At 43.2% G+C, this 22896-nt stretch overlaps 1 protein-coding gene across 1 annotated transcript in view; it reads left to right on the plus strand.

The window, feature by feature from the left end:
- Positions 1-22896, plus strand: part of CACNA1E (calcium voltage-gated channel subunit alpha1 E) — a 587464-nt gene that overhangs the window by 5945 nt on the left and 558623 nt on the right. The window lies entirely within an intron of this gene.

The raw sequence follows: 22896 nt of genomic DNA on the forward strand, positions 1-22896 counted from the left end.
CCTCTTGCCGGCTGTGGGGTCTCACTAGCTGGCAGACTGTGAGCAGACCACTCCAGCAACCTCATCTGTAAAACAAAGTGTGTGACTGGGGGTGGGGCTGTGTAGCACTCAGTTGTCAAACCACTGACCCTCAGGGATCAGAAGGATGGGTGATGGGCACATAGGGCACTGGCCTTCTATGCCAGAAAAGCTCTGCTTTTATTTATTTCATTTAGGTGGTAGGATAATCGTTGATGTATTAACTAATCAATTAATTAATGCTTTGTTCTGGCTGTCATGAGAGGTTACAAAGAAGGAGGTGAGTTTTATTTTCTCCCATCACCTTGAATTCTGGCCTCCTTGCCCTAGGGGTCTGCTTTTGAGATTCAGGACAAAAAAGTCATTCACAGGGAGAACTGGTCTCCCCAACCTAAGTTTTGTTTGAAGATGAGAGGAGAGGAAAGAGAGTATGGGGCTCAGAGTGGTTCTTCTTGGGAGCGAGGGGCTGGCAAGGGCCAGTGAGGGGTGGAGGACTGTGTCTTGCCTGTTGACATAATGCTAGTTGTGGGTGGTTGGCTGCTGTGTCTTCAGATGCCAGTTCTGTGTCCTCAAGAATAGCCTTGGGTGGATCTCTGTGCTCAAGAATGTCTTGGTGAATAAGTCAGGAAGGATCTTGGAGATAGAAGAGGGTTGGGGAGAGTGATATTCTCTTTTCAAAGAGCAATGGTAGATGAGGGAACAAAGGGAAGTGTCTTCTACCCATTGACCCAAGGGATGGGATGGAAGAGAGGGTCTCCAATGACTGGCTGTTACTGATACTGGACTCCTTGGCTATTATGATGAGTAGAGACTTAGTGCCAGATTTAGTGTACCTTGGAAGAACATGGAATTCGAGTGATATGGAGAGAATCCTTGGCTCTGTGCATTTGGCCTTGTAGATAAGAGTGCTACCAAACATTTGCAATGCACTCTACTGAATGACCCCTGAGGTTCTTTCTGGAGCAGTCTATAATACTGTAGTTTTAAATGGTGATTTATGGGTGGTAAGTGTCTTAAACTGTAATCCTCTACATCCTGCCCCACCTCTGCTCTGTATCAGGGGGCATACACATGGAAACTCTAGAGTTTCAGCCATGGTGGGTGGGGGGGTGGGGTCAAAAATCATCCTCTTAGAAATTTGGAGCCAAGTTTACAAAGCACAAATGAGACTTTGCAGAGCCTGATGCTTGGTTGGAGAACCTGGATCAGACCATGCTTGAACCAGCCAGATCTACTGATAACTAGAAATGCTCATTTGAATTCATGTGGCAGGTCTGCTGGGCCAGCTGAGCTCCCCAGTTTTCTCACCAAAGGCATGGCTCCTGCCCATGAGATGAGCCACTAGCTTCACTGGGGGCTCAGCTGGTGTTCATGTGAGGGATATAGCCACAACATAAAAGCACAGATACATTGGAGATGTTCATGTGCTGGTAGCATGAGTAACGGTCCTCTGTGTTTCACTGGCCAGCAGGGCATGAGGACCTTCCCCAGGGCCTGCTCCACAGACTGGTCGGCTTCTTCTGTTCTCTGGAACTTAAATCCAAGTCAATCACTAGTTTGCTTGTGCTCAGGGGCAGATTTACATGGAATTTATGAGGCTGAGGCTCCAGGCCCTGGGAGGTACCAGGGGTTGAAGAATGTTCTAAGTGGAGAGAGTAATTTCTATACAAGCATTCTGGTAATTGCTTAAAGAGATCTTGGTAGCAAAGGTCTGGAAAAAATTTCAAGTAACTTGTTATTATTTATTCTTTTATTCAAAATAAGCGTGCTCTTTTGTACCTGATTTTATATTAGTTATTTTGTATTCTTTTTCCAGCAGAGGGAACAAAAATTGCTTCAGGTGTTGCAAAACCCAGATCTGGGACTGCTTGCCTTAGTACACACGTGCCTGGGATGTTTCTGACAATCAGTGAGCAGACAGGAGTGTGTCTACAACTCCTCCAAATACCCCTGTACTTTCTACTGTTGGTGTTTGGGTCCAACCCATCCCCCCCAGGAGTGCCTTCCCAATCCTGCCTGAGCCAGCCACTCCTGAAGCTCTTCTGTCCAGGTGTGGCCAGGTGTGGCCAGGTGTGACTTCTTCCACTTCCAACCAGTGGTGGACATTTCTTTAAAATCTAGTTAGTGAGTTCTCATGTACAACTTTATATTTTTTTCTGTTGTTTGTCTTGAATTGAAATTTGAGTACCAGATTGTTACTTAACTTTTTATGTCCTTTTGTCCTATTTCCCCAAATTAGAGCATAAGCTTCTTGAAGTGGGGGCTGCTTTCACAAAAAAGAACTTTGTGTTTCTTACAGAGCATGTCTCACACTGAACTTCTCAACACATAGCTATTGCTTTAGTTGAATAACGGTGCCTACAATATTTTTGAAGTTTTAAAAATTTACTCTCTTATTCAATTAAAAAAAGGCAGAGCAGGTAGATATTTTCTCTGCTTTATGTAATTGAAAAGCTCAGCTGAGATACAGCTCACGTAGGGACCAGAATTAGACTATTGTTCCAAGGTAAGACAATTATAAAGCATTTTAGATAGATGGTTCCATCTTATTTTTAAGTTCTAGCACAAACGTAGAAATTTCTAGCAAATCCCTCTCCAGCTGGTCCTGTTTATCAGAAAGCCTTCTCTTCTGCCAACCCTGAACCTCCTGTGCTCTGATTTAAAGTTTACTTGCATTTTTCCTTACATCACCAGAGAGATCTATTCAAAACACTGACAATGTCAGCCCCTTGCTTAAAATCCTCCGATGCGTTAAAAGAAACGTGGCATCTTCTGTGACTTCCCACCCTGAGTGAGCTGGCCCTGCCTGCCTCTCCAGCTCTTCCCACCCTCTTCTTCTTTTGCTCTGCTTTAGTCACATGGCTCTTCTTACACTTCCTAGCCTACCAAGTTCTTCCTGCCTCAGGGCCTTTGCTTGTGCAGCCCTTCTGCCTGCGATTCCTTCTGCTCCTTATCCTTTGGCTCCCTGCTTACTATCCCTTCCTAGAAAGGGCCTTTTTGATCACCCATCACAAAGAGGCCTCAGCTGTGCCAGACTTCATCACAGCACGGTGTTTATTTCCTGGACAGAATTTTTCCAGTCTGAAATAATTTTAACTATTGCTTGCTTTAGTGGTTTCTGTTTTGTCTTCTCCAGGGACCCTGTCCATTTTACTCACTGCTGCATTATCCTCAGTCCCATTTTTACTTGTCACATGGCAGGGGTTCAATATGTATTTATCAACTGGAGGAAAAAGTATTTAATTTTTTGGTCTTGGGGCAAAAGAAGAGGCTCAGGACCCACCTCTCAGAGTCTGGTTATAAGAGGTTCACCTGAGTCTGAGAGACCACCTGGTGACAGGTGCTCACTTTTGGATCAGGTCAGTGGCTCCTTTCTCACTGCTCTGGGCCCTGTCCAGACACTCACTCCAGGCATTCCCCTCTCCCTAGCTCTTCCAGCAGGCCTGAGAAGGCCAGTAGGGAGCTAGTGAGCACCAGATGCTGCTTGTATGGCTGGGAAAATACCATGTGGGAGGTCCCCTACTGCCCGTCACAGTCCCATCTCTTCCTGAGGCCCCAAGTGTGAGCATTTGACACTTAGCAAGGCCAACAGCATTGTCATCTCAAGGAAGGTGGGGATCATTCAGGGAGAGGAGTTCACATGAGATTTTAAAAGACACTGTTGTTTGAGGTGACAGAATGGCCCATTTTAGGGCCCAGGGTCTCACTTGGGAGTCAGTGGATAAAAGAATGACTTAGTGGCTAGAGAAAGGGAAATCAGATTCTGAGGCTCTTTCCAGCTGCTCAGCCATAATACCGTCCAAGAGCTGACCTTTAAGGTGGGCGTGTGTGGCCAACCTGCTGGGACAGACCAGAAGAATCAAGCCAAGAGACACTGATGGCAAATCTAAACCAGCTAAGGGTGGAGCAACCAGGGGCACAGCCTTGCAGGGAGGGCAGCCAGAGACCTGGGAGATTGAAAACAGCAATCAAATGTTTGAAGCGGGCCCAGTGAGTGTAGAGGGCTTTTGTGGAGGCTTGAAACAGAGGGCAGACTAGGCTGAGAGCTGTGGGGCAACAGGACCAGCAGTGTGTGGGGAGAGGATGGAAACTGTCACTCCCAGCCCAGGGCAAGGGGACAGAGGTGCCTGGCCCACAGAGTGCTGGGCGCCATGAAACTGCAGACAATACTTAGTTGCACTCAGCAAAGCCCATTTCATATAAATGGCCTAAATTGGGCCTCTGAAGAGTATACCATCATCTCTACTGCCTAGATATGGAAACAGGTGCAAGAGAGGTTGGATGAGTTAGTCACCTGGGCCCCTGGTTAGTTAGTGGCAGAACCAGGATTGGAAGTTGGGTTTTCTTATGCTGGGGTCAAGCCACAGCGGTGTTTTGCGAGCTAGTGAGGTTGCACCACCCCTGGAGATGATGTCCACTCTTTCTTTCTGGATCCTCCTCCTCCTCAAAATCAAATCCACCATCCTCAGTCCCAGTTAAATCAGGTACTGAGAGCCTTCAAAGGCCCTGAGCCAGTGCAGATTCTGCTGCCTTACTCCACCAGCCCATGAGGACCAGGTGCTTCTCATCTGGGACTCAGTCCCCCAGGAGGCCTCCAGACCCTAGAATTTGGAGCAGAGCAAGATGACGACTCTGTAGTCAAGCGTTCTCTCCCAGGCTATACCATGAGGGGGTTGAAGAGCCTATATGTTTGTAGAAAACAGCTGATTCTACTGAAACCTACTTCATGTTCATTGGCCTGACTTGGATGGTGTTTCTTTGTGCCAGAGAGGCTGTGGTAGATCACATTAATGACCCCTATTCTTCCCTCTTTCTTTATTCATGCCCTTTGCCATGTGACTTTGTGGATTTTGTTTCCTTCTTTCTTGCATCTGGGACTAGTCATGTGACTTGCTTTGGCCAATAGAATACAGTAGAAGTGACTGTAGTTTCCAGCTTGAACCTCAAGATACCTTGTTTTTGCTTGTCCTCTTGTTCTCTCCCTGGAAGGAACATGGCTGGGCTGGCCTGCTGGTTGATGACAGGAAAAGAATGAGGGACATTTGGAGCAGAGCTGCCCCCTAAGCAGCATGGAGAGCCCCCAACAGATCCACAGATGCCTGGGGAGGCAGCCTACACCAGCCACTCCACAGAGCCGTGTAGGCTATAATTACTGAATTTTGTATGCCACTGGGACTTTGTGGCTGGTAAGCAGCAGTCTGCTGGTGGTAGCTCACAGATAGAGGGACACTTTAAGAGTTAGTAAAGGACCAGAACTCTGACAAGCTAACTCAGTATATTATATAGAAAGAGAAAAAAAAAAAAAGTAAGAAAGTTGATTGACCAAAGCTTAGCTCAGGAAGGGACCTAGGGATCCTGAGTCCCACTCTTCACCTTGCCTGTAAAGAATTGGAGTCCCGGAGATGTGAAGTGACTCGTTCCAGGCCACACATGTGTGTGTTGAGAAAAGAAGTCCAGTTTCCCCATCCAGTCTGCCTCCTTGTACAGTTCAGATGGGCACACTGAGCTGGTGGCAGTCCCACCATGTGGGTGAAAGTCAAGGGTGGGATGTGCTTCATAACCACACTCTTAAACTCTGAACCCTGAAGCCTCTTGGACTTGGGCATCTGAGACTAAGTAAATAGCCTTAAAGCAGGAAGCCAATACCAGAGTGCCTACTTGCCCTTTCAGTAATGGTCTTCTGGCTCCAAATGGCAGCCAGTTGCAACTTTCAGCTGCTAAGCCCCAGTGGTCGCTTTTGAGCTGTACCAGGCCAAGTGGGTCCTGTTCCCAGAAAACTGTGATGTGGCCTCAGGACTGTTCAGGCAGTTGGATTACACTCTAGGCTCTGGCATTGCCCTGCCCTTGGGCCTGAGAAATGCTCCTTTGAATACTGGGCATGGTATAGAATCATTGGCAGGTGTCTTCCTGTGTTGACAACTGCATCTCTTGCACATCTGTTCTCTCGGAGGTGAGACCAGAGTGGGGCAGTTCCAGATTGTATATACTCAGAGATCTGTGAAACGTTCTTTTCCTGAATAGAACATGATGGGTTTAACAATCGTGCTTTTCTAATTTTTTTTTAATGTTTATTTTTGAGAGAGCGAGAGAAACAGAGTGTGAGCAGGGGAAGGGGCAGAGAGAGGGAGACACAGAATCTGAAGCAGACTCCAGGCTCTGAGCTGTCAGCAGAGAGCCTGACGTGGGACTTGAACTCACAAACCACGAGGTCATGACCTGGGCTGAAGTTGGCGCTTAACCGATGCCCCAACAATTGTGCTTTTCAATAATTCCTCTTTTCCAGGGTTTTCTGTTGGCCCTGTCTCCTTTTTGTTCCCTTCTTACTGGAAGAACATGAATTAGATCTCTGTTGGGAGGAGGGGAAGGTAGGGGGTTCTAGGCAGCCGGGTTGGAAAAGACTGGAAAAGGACAAACACTGCTGAGCCCTTCTGCTTGGCTCCCTCCTGTCCTGCTATCAGCCTAGACTCTATCCAGGCTTCAGAATTCCTGGGATTCCTGGGTCTGTTGACCAGTAAGGACCAAGAGGCTGAGCTTGGGCTGCTGAAAGGAGACCTGGGGCCCCCTCCTGGTGCCCCAAGACACTTTGTGCTGCAGTTCTCCGATCTGGTTGCACATTAGAATCATTTGGGGGTTCTAAATGACCCAGTCTCAGCCACCTCAGGCAATAGGATCAGAATCTTGGGGGGGTGGTGGTGAGAGCTTAAGCAAGGTATTTTTTAGTATAATTTATTTAAATCATGTTTAAAAAAATTATTTATTTTGAGAGAGTGAGAGAGAGAGAGCATGTGCTTGCATGCCTTTTATGCAGAAGCAGGAGAGGCAGAGAGAGAATCTGAAGCAGGCTCCATGCTGTCAGTGCAGAGCCTGACACAGGGCTTACTCCCACAAACTGTGAGATCATGACCTGAGCCCAAATCCAGAACTGGATGCTTAATGGACTGGGCCACCTGGACGCCCCTATTTAAATCATGTTTATACAATTTTATTTTTAAATAATAGCTGTGGTTAGCAATGGGCTTACAGAATTCATGAAAAATTAACAATCACCTCTCCCAAACCTGCATAACATGCCATCTTATATTCCAATGAGCCCCAAATTTCTATTTCCAACCAAGAACTCTATCTCAGTCCCAGGCTTATGTAGCTAACCTCCTACTTCTCCATTTCTATGACTCACAGACATCCCAAACTTAACATATCCCAAACCAAAATCTATATCTTTTCCCCTGATGCTGCTTTCCTTTGGGGCTCCCTATATCACCATTCAGATGTCGAGCCAGAACCTTGGGGCATCCTTGTCATTTTTGCTTCCTCAGTGATACCTCTGCCCATTGCCCCCGTTGCATCTGTCACCAAGTGTGAATCCGTTCTACCTCCAAATATGTCTTGAATCCGTCTACTTCTCTCCATCTCCTGTAACACCTCCCTGTCCCAAACTACTAGCACCTCTCCCTGGAACTATCACAGCAGCCTCTGACATAGTCTTCCTGATTCTGGTCTTTCTTTCATCCAGCCATGTTCCATGAAAAGCCACAGTAAGCTTTTTAAAATATAAGGAGTACCCTCTGTTTAAATCCCCTTAGGCTTTTCCTAGTGCTCTTAGAATAAAATGCTTACTCATCACCGTGGCTTATAAACAAAGCCCAGTGAGGTCTGCCATGACCTTTGCTATTGGACTCAAGCCACACTTGTGCAACATAGCCCTTTAAATTCTCTTCCAATCAAGCTCACTCCTTTAGAGCTTTCACATGTACTCTTTTCTTCTGTGTGGAGCTCTTGTGTCTCTCCTTTTTAATTAAAGCATAACTGACATACAATATTATATTAGTTTCAGGTGTATTAATATATTGATTTGACATTTACATACATTGCAAAATGATCTCCGTAATAAGGCAAGTAAACGTCTGTCATCTTACAATGTTAATGCAATATTATTGAGTATATTCCCTATGCTGGACATCGTGTCCCATGGTTTGTTTATTTAATAACTGGAAGTTTGTACTTCTTGATCCCCTCCACCCATTTTGCACTCCCCCCCCCAACCCCTTCTCCTTTGACAACCTCCAATCTCTTCATTGTATCTATAAATCTGGGTTTTGTTTGTTTATTTTGTTTTGCAAATACCACATGTAAGTGAAATCACATGGTATTTGTTTTTCTCTGACTTCTTTCACTTAGCATAATACCATCTAGATCCATGTTGTTGCAAATGGCAAGATCTCATTATTTTTTAATGCCTGAGGATTATTCCATTGTGTATATATACCACATCTTTATCCATTCTTCTATGGATGGACACTTAGCTTGCTTCCATATCTTGGCTACTTGTAAATAATGTTGCAATAAACACAGGGGTACATATATCTTTTTGATTATTGTTTTCATTTTCTTCAGAGAGATACCCAGTAGTAGAATTGCTGGATCATATGATAGTTCTGTTTTTACTTTTTTGAGGAAACTCTATACTGTTTTCCAGAGTGGCTGTACCAATTTTCATTCCCACCAACAGTGCACAAGGGTTCCCCTTTCTTCACACTCTTGCCAACACTTGTTATTTCTTGTGTTTTGGATTTTAACCATTCTAAGGTATAAGGTGATATCTCATTGTGGTTTGATTTGCATTTCCCTGATTGAGTGATGTTGAACATCTTTTCATATTCCTGTTGGCCATCTATCTTCTTTGGAGAAATGTCAATTCAGATTCTCTGCCCATTTTTAATTGGCTTTTACTATTGTTTTATTGAGTTGTATGAGTTCTTTATATATTTTGGATATTAACCCCTTATTAGATACATGATTTTTAAATATCTTCTCCCATTCAGTAGGTTGCCTTTTTGTTTTGTTGATGGCTTCCTTTGCTGTGCAGAAACTTAGTTTGATATAATTTGAGCAAGGCATTTTTATAAAGTCCTCAGTTCTCATATGCAGCCAGAGTTGGATCCACTGCTTCCAGAGATGAATCTGTAAGAGCCACCTGTAGGTACTTTCACCAAATGCTGTTTGGAGGAATACATTGATGAAGAAGTTCTGTGGGTTAAGATACTGTCTGTAGTAGGCTGAATCATGCCACCCAAAGATATCAGGTTCTAATCCCTGGAACTTACAAATATCATCTTATTTGGAAAAAGCGACTTTGCAGATGTGATTAAATTAATAATCTTAAAATGGGAAGATTATCCTGGATATTTTTAGTGAGCCCTAAATACAATCATGAATATCCTTATAAGAGGGGGCAGAGGGAGATTATGCAGACACAGAGGAGAAAGTGATGGGAAGATGGAATGGAGAGATTTAAAGATGCAAGCCTTGATGATTGCAGTAATATGACTACAAGTCAAGGGATACTGGAAGCCACCAGGAGCCAGAAGAAACAAGGAAAAGGTTCTTTTCAGAGCCTCCACAGGGAGCACAGCCCTGCCAACACCTTGATTGTGGTCCCATGAAACTGATTTCTGACTTCTGGCCTCTAGAGTGGTGAGAGAGTAAATGTGTGTTGTTTTGAGCCACGCAGTTTATGGTAATTTGTTATAGCAGCCACAGGAAACTAATACACTGCCTACCTGGAGAGGTCCTTCAAGCTGTCAAGTCAGTGTTACCCTTTATGGGTAACATCCCCTAGTTCAATGTATAACTCATATGAATCCAATCAATCAACCAACTGGCCAACAACTCTTAAGGAGGGGACCAGCCCCATACTAGATAAAATGGCCATTACAGAACAGGGTGGGCAGCAGCATGGGGAACAGTTAGGACTGGAATTGTGTCAGCAGACAGGACTGGCATCCTTTGTGGTTTTCTACCTACTGGTCATATGTTAGTCAGAGGAACTATATATAGACATGGAAGAGCTTATATAGGCAAGAGAGGGGGCTGGGGGAAAAGGGGCAGAATCCCTGGGAAGGAAAGAAGAGTTTGAAGATAGGACTATGCTAAAGATTTTGTGGAAACAAACACACAGACAAGGCATGGCTGGAGCCAAGGTTTGAAGCAAGGAGGTTGTTCTTAAACATCAGTGTGCTAAGTTATTGAGTGGCATTGTCTAGGAATTTGTACTTAATAGAAGCTCCCAGGTTATTCTCATTTAGATGATTTACTGATTAAATTTTTAGAAACACTGAGTTCAGATCATTGAGATAGAAAGTTGAAAAATTGATTATAGTCAGGCTTATTGACTCTTCAAAATTAGCAAAACCTTAAATATTGTTTGTTTTACTATGCAGCATTTCTTTTGCAGCTATACCATATCTTAATCCAGCTATAAGGATTATAATGAACATCATCAGCTCTCATTCTACCTTTTCCTATCTCAGATTCCCAGAGGCAACTTATTTTAACTCTTTTAGCTATTTATTCCGGTGTGTAGCCTCCATATTTCCAAATGACGTGTGTGTACTGCCTCGTCTTGATTTTTCAATTTGAAGCATTGTCTATTGACTTCCCACCAAGGTTAATGATTAACTTTTCTATCCATTTCCCTGACCCTTTCAATAGATCAAATTCTCTCCCTCCATTTTCTCCTGCTAGCTATCTTATAATGTTTGGTTAAGTAAAACTCAGCATGTCAATTTCTAGGCAAAATTGTTTGCAGCCAAGCCATATGGTGATGATGACTACATTTGCTTTATTATATCACTTAGATGTCTCTTGGAATAAGAAGTTGCTTAGTTTTAGTTTTCCAGGTACCTGTGGCAGAGACAGCCAGCTGGGCCCTGACATCCATTCTCTCCTTGTTCTGGAGTAAGAGAGTTGTAAGTGTACATTCAGCCACCCAGCTAACGCTATAGTTCCTTGCCTCCCTTGTAGCTGGGTATGGGCATTGTGACTGAGTTGGATCAATAAGAAGTGAGCCGATAAGGCAGCACCTGGGTCATGCCCTTAAAGGTAGGAATGTAACTTCCTCTTTCTCTTTCCTCCTTTCTGTTGGAGAAATGCAGATGTAGTGACAAAAGCAAGATCAGACAACTTAGACTCTAGGGTGGAAGTCAAACCTTGAGGAGTGAAGGACAACATGATTGAAGCCGACAGCATTACCATGAGAAAGAAATAGACTGCCATCTTGTTTGAGTTTCTGCCCCATTGGGTCAATTTGCGGCCTGTGTTAACAGCTGCTGTAATGTCTAGGGGCAGATTTTCCATGAAGCGAGAGGATCTTAAGCTTCTGGGTTTTTTTTTATTTGCACAGATCTCTTTCAAAGACCCTGGTATGGACTCTAGACCTTTTGTATTTGTGGTTGTGTATTCTTTTCATTAAGGAAGCCCCTCTGCCCCCAATTATGTAAGCTTTAGTCCCCCCAAAGTGGGTCCTACCCCTCTCTGTACCTAAAGTAGAAAATGCTAGCTCTCCACCAAAATCCATTCTGTCCTTCTTTGGACCTCAGTTAGGATGCCTTTCCCCCCAGTCTATCTTCTGGTTAAGTATGGCCCTGCCAGTGGAAATGATGTGTGCTGCCTCCAGGCCTGGCTCATAGAAACCTCCTCTGGTTTCCTGCATGCTCCATTTTGGCTGTCTGGAAAGGTGACAGTTAGGGTGTCCTTGGAAGGTATGTTTTGAAGATGGCAGAGCATCCATCAACAGTGTCACTGATGAATACATGGTGAGAACAATTCACCAACTTTAATGTCTGCCCAGGACTGTTATACCAAAAAGAAATAAACCTGTCTTTAAGCCACTGAATTTTGGGAATATACTTATTTCTTCAGATCAGCTTACTCTAATACAGTACCTATCATTAATCAATTCCCATCCTACAGAACTCTAAATCTCATTGCAGCAAGCATCATGTCAGGAAATATATTAGTTCCAATTATTTCTTTTGGAAAGTTTTCTGGAGATTGCTGAGCACCTTCTCTAATCGGTTTTCTTACTAGTTCTACTGTATAGCTGTTAACATTTATCATCGTTTTAGAAAATTCCTTTTGTTTCTCTCTTGTATTGGAGCCTATTTTCTGGATCCTATGTTTTTATTTTTTTTTTCTTATTTATTCTTTTGTCCTGCTGTGACATATCTTCTAGTAGTGTTCTAGGAAAGAATGCATAAGATGTAAAATTGTAGTTTTGAATGCATGATTTATATTCTTGTTTTATATCTAATGTTGACTCTTAATTTATACTTTGGGTGAGTATAGCATTCTAAGTTGGATAGTTTTTCCTTCCAAATTTTTAAGGCATTGCTCCATTGTCTTACCAAGTTGTTGCACACAAGTTCAGTGCTACTCTTACTTCTTTTCTTAGTATGTGATTTGATTTTCCCTCTGAAAGATTTCAGAATACTGTCTTTGTTCTCAATGTTCTTATGTTTGAGTGATATCTTTCTGTGGGTCATTTTTCACACCATCAGATAAGGATATAGTGACTGTTCTAAAGTTAGAAATTTAAACCTTTTAGTTCTGGAAAAGTTTTTTTGTGTGGGGTGTGTGTGTGTGTGTGTGTGTGTGTGTGTGTGTGTGTGTTTAATAAAATTTTCCTATTCTCTCTCTCTGGAAGTTCCCATTATTCAGATTTTGGCCCTTCTGGAATGATCTCCTCATTTTTTCTGGGAGATTTTCCCAGTGTTAACTTCTAACACTTTCATTGAAATTTTAATTCCTTGACCGTGTGTGTGTTTTTAAGTTTATTTATTTATTTTGAGAAAGAGGGAGAAAGAGCATGAACTGGGGAGGGGAAATAGAGGGAGAGAGAGAGGATCCCAAGCAGGCTCTGCACTGTCAACACAGAGCCCAACACAGGGCACGAACCCACAAATGTGAGATCATGACCTGAGCCGAAATCAAGGGTTGGAGGCTTAACCGACTGAGCCACCAGGCGCCCCTTCCCTGATTGTGTTTTTAAAAGTTCTGTCTTTTCCCTGAATCAATCAATCTTACTTTTTTTCCTTTTTTCCTAGTGTTGTATTCTTGTTTCATGAATGTAATATATTTTATCTCCCTGAGGACACAATTATCGTTTTTAAAAAATGTTTTCTTCTTCTTCTTGTAGTATCTCTTTTACCTCTGAATATCTTTTAAAATTCCTATTTGGTTTGGATTTTCTGTGCCATGTTTAAGGATTCTTCAGATGTCTGGTAATTCTTGGCTAACTTTTCACATATAGGAGAAAGATACTCAATCTTTTTGGAACGTCTGAGAGATTTGTTGATTGGTGGGCCTCCCTATATAGCCCATTTCCTTGCAGACCCTGAGATGTCAGTATCTCTAGGACTTTACTATGGCTCACTTTTCTTATAGAGAAATCCTCCTATCTCTTGCCTTATAAGCCACTAAGACTGGTTGCTTAAAAGGGAAAGGGGCCTGTGGTGGACATGGAACTCCACCTTCAAAGAAGGCCTTGTTGGATCAGCTTCTGGGAGTGTGGTTAGTAGGTAGTTTTCAGCTGCCATTTCCTTCATGGATAGTCTCAGTTGCAGAGAGCCCCTTCCAGATCATGCCCATCCAGAGTGGCCCATTTCCAATAATTGATCAAGGTAGTGATATAAGGGCCTGACATTTTTTGGTCCACTGTGGGACAACTCTCTTGAACCATTTCAGCTTTAGAGCTCCCCATGGAAATGGCTGAGGCTGTCAGACTGTTTTTCCCTCTGCCCCATCTCTTTCCTTTCCACAGGCATTGATCCTAAGAGCACTCCCTAATAAATTTCCTGAACAGTAAACTCTTTCTCACAGTCTGTTTTCCAGATGACCCAACTTGCAATAGATTCTTAAGGAGCATTGCATAAAAGTAGGTACTAAGAGAGGGCTTTGGAGCTGGATCATTCACCTCCCATTTGATAATCAGAATCTCATCATTGGTTATAGGTAGGCACAGACAGTCCCTGGTGCAAGTTCAATGGTTAAAACTTTCACCAGTGGTAAGGGGCACCTGGGTGGCTCTGTTGGTTGTGTCTGACTCTTGATTTCAGGTCAGGTGATGATCTCAAGGTTGTGGGATTGAGCTCTGTGTTGGGCTCTGCACTGGGTATGGAGCCTGGTTGGAATTCTTTCTCTTCCTCTGCCCCTCCTGCTCTCCTTTCTCTCTCTCAAATAAAAAAAAAACTTTCACTAATGGTGAATTGGATGGTGTATCAGTAGAAGAAAATGTACTAGTTGGTGCTATATGTCAGGTATTTGAAAAATATGAGGGAAATAATGCTATAAACACAACTGGATTATATATTAGTTTTCTATTGCTGCTGTGACAAATTACCACAACCTTAGTGGCTTATACACTTTAAATTTATTATCTTAAAATTCTATAGGTCAGAAATCAGACCAGGTCTCACTGATCTACCTACATGTCAAATTTTGGCAGGATTACATTCCTTTATGAAGTCTCTAGGGAAGAATCTGCTTCCTTGCTTTTTATAGCTCTTAGTGGCTGACTATATTCCTTGGTTCATGGTTCCCTCCTTCATCTTCAAAGTCAGTAATGGTAGGAGGAGTCCTTCTCATTCTGTCATCTCTAGTTTTCTACAACCTGAAAAGTTTTCTGCTTTTAAGGACTCACACGATTAGATTGGGTCCACCTAGGTAATCCAGGATAATTTCCCCATCTCAAGGTACTTAATCTTATTCATGTTTTTAAGTCCTTTTTACCGTGTAAGTTCACATATTCATGAGTTCTGAGAAATAGGGCACAGAAATCTTTGTGGGGGGGCCATCATCTGCTTCTGCAGATGGCTATTGCTAAGCTTTATGACATGTTAGAAAAAGAAAAGAGACTAAGAGCAGCTAACAGCCAATTCAAACCATGTGAAAGCTTCCTTGTTTTGTGTTAAGAGGCTGTTGTGCTACAGAGGAAGCACAGAGAAAGTGGAGGCCAAGACCCAGTACCTAATGATTGGAGTGGGTGATCTCCAAAGAAGGCTAAATTCCCAAACATAGCAGGTCTGCTATGCCAAGGTCAAGATCCTGGTTGGGAAAGGATGGGACCTTGCCACATGGATATCTGGGTCAATGTCCTCCAAACTCAACTTCTCAGATTCCTTTGAATTCTCTGAACCTGTAGAATTTGGCCACTCTCCCTGTTAAAATATAGCCCTCCCACACTTGCTTAAAGACCATGCAGAGGCCTCTTATCTGCAGGACAAAATGTGTTGCCTATCCCTCAGGGTTTGTCTCTGATTCCTCCTGGCCCCTGGACCTATAACTAGAGTTAAGTCACAGAACAACCCAGTCAGGGACATGCTAGATTGAAAGGGGAGGAAACAGACTATCTCCCAAATCTAGCCAGTATGTCTGGAAGGAGCCAGAGGAGTACACTACCCCAGATTCTGAGAGTGCTTGATCATGAATGCCAGAATGTAAGATCGAATAGGGGAAAACATTGATTTGGAAATATATAATATAATCAGATGGTGTAAACTTGCTGCTGTAATGGCTCTTAGAGGCATACAAAAAGTGATGGCCTACCTTCATGGGGTCAAAATTCCAGAATGGTCACCATAAATAGTGGAGAAGGAATTAAAAGACTCAGGGATACAGACATGCCACATGGATATACCAAGTGAACCTTGGAAACCCACTAGATGAGGATATCATTTAAAGTATGCACTGACAGAGAGGCACCAACATCACTGTTTGATGTTGGTTCACCTCTGTGGGCCAGAACTGGTGGTAGGAGGGACTATTACAGAACTAGACTCACTGATAGCAGAGGAAATAGGACCCCAACACAGCAGAGGCCGAGTGGCAGTACTTACCACTTCAGAAGCTATTTGTGGATGCAATAATTGTAATGAACAGCAGAACCATTATTGTGGATACAATTACTATAGTGAGTGGCAAGTTTGGAGTGGTAGCCAAGGGGATCTGACCCACAAAGTGTTGTGAACATGGTTAATACAGCAGTGTGCCCTTAGGGGCAAAATATACGAGCAGCAAACAAGGGTACTACTCAACTTGTGTCAGCAAAAGAAACCAAGGATAGATGATCAGGACAGCTACCCAACAAAAAGTAAGGGTCCCTTGGTTTCTGGATCTGAGCTAGTTTTCAGATTCACAGCCCATTGATTGAAGGAGAGGCCATGTCATCAGGAAGAAGGACCCTGTAACATCTCTGCAAGTATACATGGTAATGATTCCACCAGTCCTTCCCCCTAAAAGGATCTATAACAATTTACTCTGATAATTATACTCTGGGGAAAGGAAAATACCAAATATTTAATGGATAGTTAGACACAGAGTTTGAGTGGACATTGATACTCAGAGGCTTGAAATACCACTAAGGTCCTCCAGTTAAAGTAGGCATAGGAAGAGCACTTAATAAATAAAGTTCTGGCCAAGATCTAGCTCTCAGTGCTTCTACTGAGTCTTGTGGACCCACCTGTTGTCATTTTCCCAGTCCCAAAATGTCTAATTGGGATGGATATAGTTCATTGTAAGGTGGAAGTGGTGCATCAGATTGAATATGAACAGAACCAGAGAACACATGTAAGCTGCATGAGCAGGTAGCTCAGATTTCATATCATCTACCACTATTTCACCATGGTCACCCTCTTAGGTCACACTTATGGCCATATGAGAGAATCCTTTATGACTAGCCGACAGAGAAGGAAAAGTCCAATCTTGGATTATAGATGTATCAGCTTGGTATCTGGGCTCAAGTCAAAATAGGTACAGTAGCTGTACCACAGCCTCCCTCAGAGGTAGCCTGGAAAGACAGAGGTGAGGGAAAATCCTCCCAATGGATGGAGCTTCCACTGTTACATCTGGTTATCCACTCTGTGTGGAAAGAGAAGTAGCTCCAGGATATATATGGACTTACAGGTAGTGGCAAATAATCTAACTGATCAGTGATCGAAAAGGGGAAAGATTGCAATGTTGAGAACAAGGATGTCTGGGGTAGAGGCATATTGATGGATATGTGGGAACACATAACAAGTGTAAATATCTTTGTATCACATGCTCACACCCATAAGAGTGCTTTTACCATGGGAGAGATGCTAAGCAAGCTAGTAGATAAAATGACCCAGAGAGTTGATGTCAGTCAGCTCCTATCATTGGCCACCATAGTGCTGTATGATAAGAAGAATGAGGTGGCCGTGGTGGCAGATGCTGAGGCTAACCTGGGCTCAAAATCCTGGGGTCCCATTTGCGAAAGCTAATCTAGCTACTATTGCTATGAAATATCCAACTTTATGGCAAGGGAAACCAGTGCTGGCCCTCAACTTAGCACCATTCCTTGAGGGAGCAAGTTGACTACATTGGGTCTCTTTCACTGTGAAAGGACTAGCAATTTGTTCTGAAATGAATAGATACACATTCTGAGCATGGGTTTGCATATCCTGCCAAGCCACTATCTGAGGATATACATGAGATCCCATGTAACGTCACATCAGATCAGGATATCCACTTTACAGAAACGGAGGTACAAGAGTAGATCCATCACCATGGAATATATTGGTTATAGTACATGCTGGACAGGATGTAGAAGCTGACAGGATGGTAGAGCTTTTGGGTGACTTGTTGAAGAAACAGCTGAAGCTCCAGGTCAGAGGTGATACTTTCAAGGATGAGGTGTCATATTCTAGGATGCAATAGACACCTTGAATCAAAGACCTTTATATGATGCTATGTCCCAAACTGGAAGAATTCATGGGTCTATGGACTAAGAAGGATGGAGGGGTAACCCTGCTTATGATCACTCCCAATGGCTCACGTAAAAATTTTGTGCTTTTTGTGCCTGCATCTCTGGGTTTTGCAAGGATAAAAGTCCCCATCTCCAAAGTGGGAACATTTCTCTCTACCAGGGGACTCAGCAAAAAACTCTTTGAACTATAACTTTAGCTGCCACCTGACACTTCAGGCTCCTTGTGTTTAGGGATCAGCAGGCGAGAAGTCACCATCTTGACAAGGATGATTGATCCTGATTATTCCGGGAGGTAGAGCTGCTCTTACACAATGGAGACAGGGAGGCAGGTAATACCTTGGGCACTTCTTTTGTATTCCCTTCCTTAACTATAATGGTAAATGGACAAGTGCAGCAATCCCAAACTGAAAGGGCAAGGTGAATAGAGATCAGACCCTCAGGCTTGAGGGTCCAATTTATGCCAACAGCATGAAACCAGCAAAGATGCTAACTGAAGATGAGAGGACATCTCAACAGCCACAAAAGATAGTGGTGGAAAGAGACAATGGATAGAGGATGAGGCTCCGAGAGCAGCTGCAGCAGTGGGAACTGTAATTTGTTCCATTAATTTTCCTTCTGAACTATAATTTGTCTCATTAATCTTCCACTTGTAAGTTTCCCCCAGGGATAGAGGCCCATGAGAACCATGGCAAATTTAGCAGCATGTGCCAACAAAATACTTCCCTGAAGTCCTCACCACATTCTGGTGACATGGGTGGGGATCTCAGAATGAATTAGGATATAGAGAGCTTTATCATTTCATCATCTTGGATACGGCTACTTCTTGGAATTTCATGTAACATGTAGAGGACATGAGCTTCTCGTTAATGTTGTGATGGTCAGTTTTATGTGTCACCTTGACTGGATTAAGGGATGCCCAGAATGCTTGGTGTTTCTGGAAGAGATTAGCACTTGAATCCATACACTGAATAAAGAAGATTGCTCTCACTCTTGTGGTGGGCATCATCTAATCCTTTGAGGACTGAATAGAACAAAAAGGTGGAGGAAGGGTGAATTTTCTCTCTGCTCCAGTGGGGACATCCATCTTCTCCTGCCCTCGGGCATCAGTGCTTCCAGTTCTTGGGTCTTTGAACTCAGATTGGGACTTAAACCATTGTCTCAGGTCTTTAAGTTGGACTAGAATTGCACCATGACTTTCTTGGGCCTCCAACTTGCAGACAGCAGATCATGGGATTTCTGAGCTTTCATAATGGCATAAGTCAATTCCTTATGATCAATATTTCACACACTTTCTCTCTATATATGTCCTATTGGTTCTGCTTCTCTGGAGAATGCTTACTAATATATTATCCATTCCCCATTGCCCTCTCAACTCTCACCACCCCTTCCATTCCCATTCCACCAAGAGATACAAAGATCTCAACCACTTTCAAACAATCAATCAACCAATCAACAGGTACTTTATGAATAACTTTGCTCAGCTCTGCACCTTGGCCTTATGGAACCCACTACAACAGTGTACTTCTTCCACCCTCTCCCTCCCTGCTAGACTGCAAATTCCACAGGATCATGGACCGTCTAGCATCCCCAGTCCTGAGATCAAAACCTGGCACTTTCTAGGTGTTCTATACATTATTTTTTAAATAAATGAAGGACATTTATTTTATTTTTTTAATATTTATTATTTATTTGTTTATTTATTTATTTATTATTTTTTTCAATATATGAAGTTTGTTGTCAAATTGGTTTCCATACAACACCCAGTGCTCATCCCAAAAGGTGCCCTCCTCAATACCCATCACCCACCCTCCCCTCCCTCCCACTCCCCATCAACCCTCAGTTTGTTCTCAGTTTTTAAGAGTCTCTTATGCTTTGGCTCTCTTCCACTCTAACCTCTTTTTTTTTTCCTTCCCCTCCCCCATGGGTTTCTGTTAAGTTTCTCAGGATCCACATAAAAGTGAAACATTTTGGTATCTGTCTTTCTCTGTATGGCTTATCTCATGTAGCATAACACTCTCCACTTCCATCCATGTTGCAACAAAGGGCCATATTTCATTCTTTCTCATTGCCACGTAAGTACTCCATTGTGTATATAAACCACAATTTCTTTATCCATTCATCAGTTGATGGACATTTAGGCTCTTTCCATAATTTGGCTATTGTTGAGAGTGCTGCTATAAACATTGGGGTACAAGTTGCCCCTATGCATCAGTACTCCTGTATCCCTTGGGTAAATTCCTAGCAGTGCTATTGCTGGGTCATAGGGTAGGTCTATTTTTAATTTTTTGAGGAACCTCCACACTGTTTTCCAGAGTGGCTGCACCAATTTGCATTCCCACCAACAGTGCAAGAGGGTTCCCGTTTCTCCACATCCTCTCCAGCATCTATAGTCTCCTGATTTGTTCATTTTGGCCACTCTGACTGGCGTGAGGTGATATCTGAGTGTGGTTTTGATTTGTATTTCCCTGATGAGGAGCAACATTGAGCATCTTTTCATGTGCCTGTTGGCCATCTGGATGAGGACATTTATTTTTTAAATAAATAAATGGCCCTGCAAGAAGCCCACCCACGGTGGGACTGGGTGAAAGAAATGAGGAAGACAAGAGACTTAAATCTGGAAAATAATTATTCAGCTCCATAAAAACTTCTGGGTATAATTGGCTGCTAAATGAGTACTGTGGCACTCACTTGAGATTTTAGGAGGTTGGAGAAAGGAAGGCTCCATAAAAAAAGTAGGACTTCTAGGCCTTGAAAAGTACATAATGTCGATACAACTGAGAATGTTTGGGACTAATGGAGACTTATTCATTCAGCACATAAGTAATGGGTATCTACTTGGTGCTTGGGATGCAGCAGTGAACAGAAGAGATGAAAACAATCCCTCCCTCATGGAGCTTCTATTCTTATAGGCAGAGACAAACAATAAGTAAATAAGTGAGTTTATGGTATATTAGCAGGTGTAGGAAGCTTTGGGGAAGAAAAAAAATCAAAGAAGAATGATACAGAGGGTCAACATGGGTGCATCTAGTCACACAGTGGGTGCAATGACTGGTTCCCAAGAAGTAAGATAGGGAACCATGTAGATCTTTTGGGAAGAACATGCAGGCAGAAGTAACAGAAGGTACAAAGGTTCTGAGGTATGTGTATGCCTGGTCTATGTGGTTGGCTCAGAGTGAACTAGAGCAAAAATAATAGTTGTTGGGTTCAAACTTTTTCTTTTATTTTGAGTGAAGGGGAGAAGCATTGGAAGGTGTATTAATTTTCTTTTGCTGTGTAACAAATTAACCACAAACTTAGTGGCTTAAAACAGCATAAATTTATTATCTCATCATTTCCAAAGGTCAGGATTCTGGCATGTTTTCAGTGGGTCCTCTACTCAGGATCTCACTAGGGTGAATCAAGGTGTCAGCTGGAGTTGCAACCTCATATGAGGTTTTGGGATCCTTTTTCAAGTTCACTGATTATTGGCAGAATAATAGTTGTGTCATTGTTGAGTAATAGTTGAATTATAGTTGTAGGACTGAGATCCCCACTTTCTTGTTCCCTTTTAGCCTGAAGTCATTCTCAGCTCCCAGAGGCAACTTGCTATTCCCTGCCACATGGCCCTCTCCATAGCATGGCTGTTTTTGAGGGCATCTCTGCTGCTTTGACTTCCTCGGTCTCTGACCTCTGGACCTTCTTTTAAAAGGGCCCACCTGATTAAACCAGGTCCACCTACAGCAGGGGCAGGAATGTTGGGACCGTTTTAGAATCCTGTTTACCCCAGAGGGCTGGAGCATGGTCTGACTTCTGTTTCAGCAGGATTGCACTGGTGCTACATTGAGAATAGATGGCAGGGGGGAGGGGGGAGCATAAATAGAAACTGGGTGACCAGTTAGGAGGCCATAATGGGATATTGGGATGGAGAGGGCTGAGAGTGTGTTGAGACTGTTGCATGGCCAGGGAATGCCTGGAAGTCTAGAAGGAGATTCTAGACTTTATTTTGATGACAAAAGTCACCATGGTAGCATTTGAGTTGGGGACAAATGTAACTATAGATTCACCCATGCATGATTGCTCAGAGGCTCCTTTGCCTCATCCTATAGAAGGATTTGTTTATAGTAAAAGCACAGTGGTTACCAAGAAGCAAGAGGTGGAGCAGAGGTGAGTAAACATGCCTGGGTTTGCTGAGGATGCTGCAGCCAGGTGTCACTTGGGATCCCCAGGAAATCTTCAGGCTCTGACTCAGGCCAGCATCTCCATTCCCTTCTTGTCTTAGGACCTCCCATTACCCCTTCTTTCCTCCTATCAAGGAAGATGTCTCAAAAGATCCCACAAGGCGGAAAGCAGAAGCAGTCTGAAAAGTGTGGCAGGGATGTGCCTGCGAATATCTACTAGTCTGAGACTTGTCACCTCTCCAGGAGGGAGAAGGAAAGAGAATGAGGCATGTTTGAGGCAGGGTTGTTGAGGGCCAGTGTGGAAATCAATGTGAAAATATCTACCTCAGAGCCTGGCATAGAGCAGGTCCTCGATCCAGTGATGTTTACTGTGCTTTGAGTGACTAATATGCCAGCCTTGTCTCGAGGAATTTTGGTGAACACAAGTTTTCAAATAGCCTGTGTGCAACAAACGTGTGTGTGTGTGTGTGTGTGTGTGTGTGTGTGTGTGTGTGTGTGTGTATTCTAAACTCAGGCTGTCTGGGTTGAGACCCTGGCTCCAGCACTTAATTGCATGATGTTATGCAAATCACTGACCCCTGTGTGCCTCGCTTCCCTCTTTGTAAATGAGGTGATAATAATAGCACCTGCCCCAGAGAATTGGTATAAGGGTTGCATTAATGACACGTATTAACATTTGTAAAGTGTTTAGAACAGCACCTGGAATACAGGTATGCTACATACCTGTAGCATAAGTGCTTGATACATAAAACGTGTAAATCTTGAAATCTCAAATGAGGTCTCCTCATCTTGTGGTGTTCTTTCTCAATTCTTGCAACCACCTGCACTGGATGTGAATGGAGCTGAAGGACTCGCCTTTATGTGATTGAAGGAGACAGGGTTCCCAGGTGAGCCTTGCTGGGGGGATTTTTGTGGTTACCTGAGCTCAGCCCAGAGCCAGGCTGACTGGCCTGCACGTGGCTTCCAAGCTCCACCCCACACTACAGAGGCCCAGTTTCTGGGGACTGGAACTGGGAATAAGCTTTAAAAACATTCTCTGGAGATTTTAATATCTAACTAGCCATGGTACTTACTGATAGTATTGATTTGTCTTTTTTGCCTGTGTTAATTTTTACTTTTGTCTGTGGAGAGTGAGCAAGTATGTGTGTGAGGTAATCC

The sequence above is a fragment of the Acinonyx jubatus genome, chromosome E4 (genome assembly GCF_027475565.1).
Source record: "Acinonyx jubatus isolate Ajub_Pintada_27869175 chromosome E4, VMU_Ajub_asm_v1.0, whole genome shotgun sequence".
NCBI lineage: Eukaryota > Metazoa > Chordata > Mammalia > Carnivora > Felidae > Acinonyx > Acinonyx jubatus.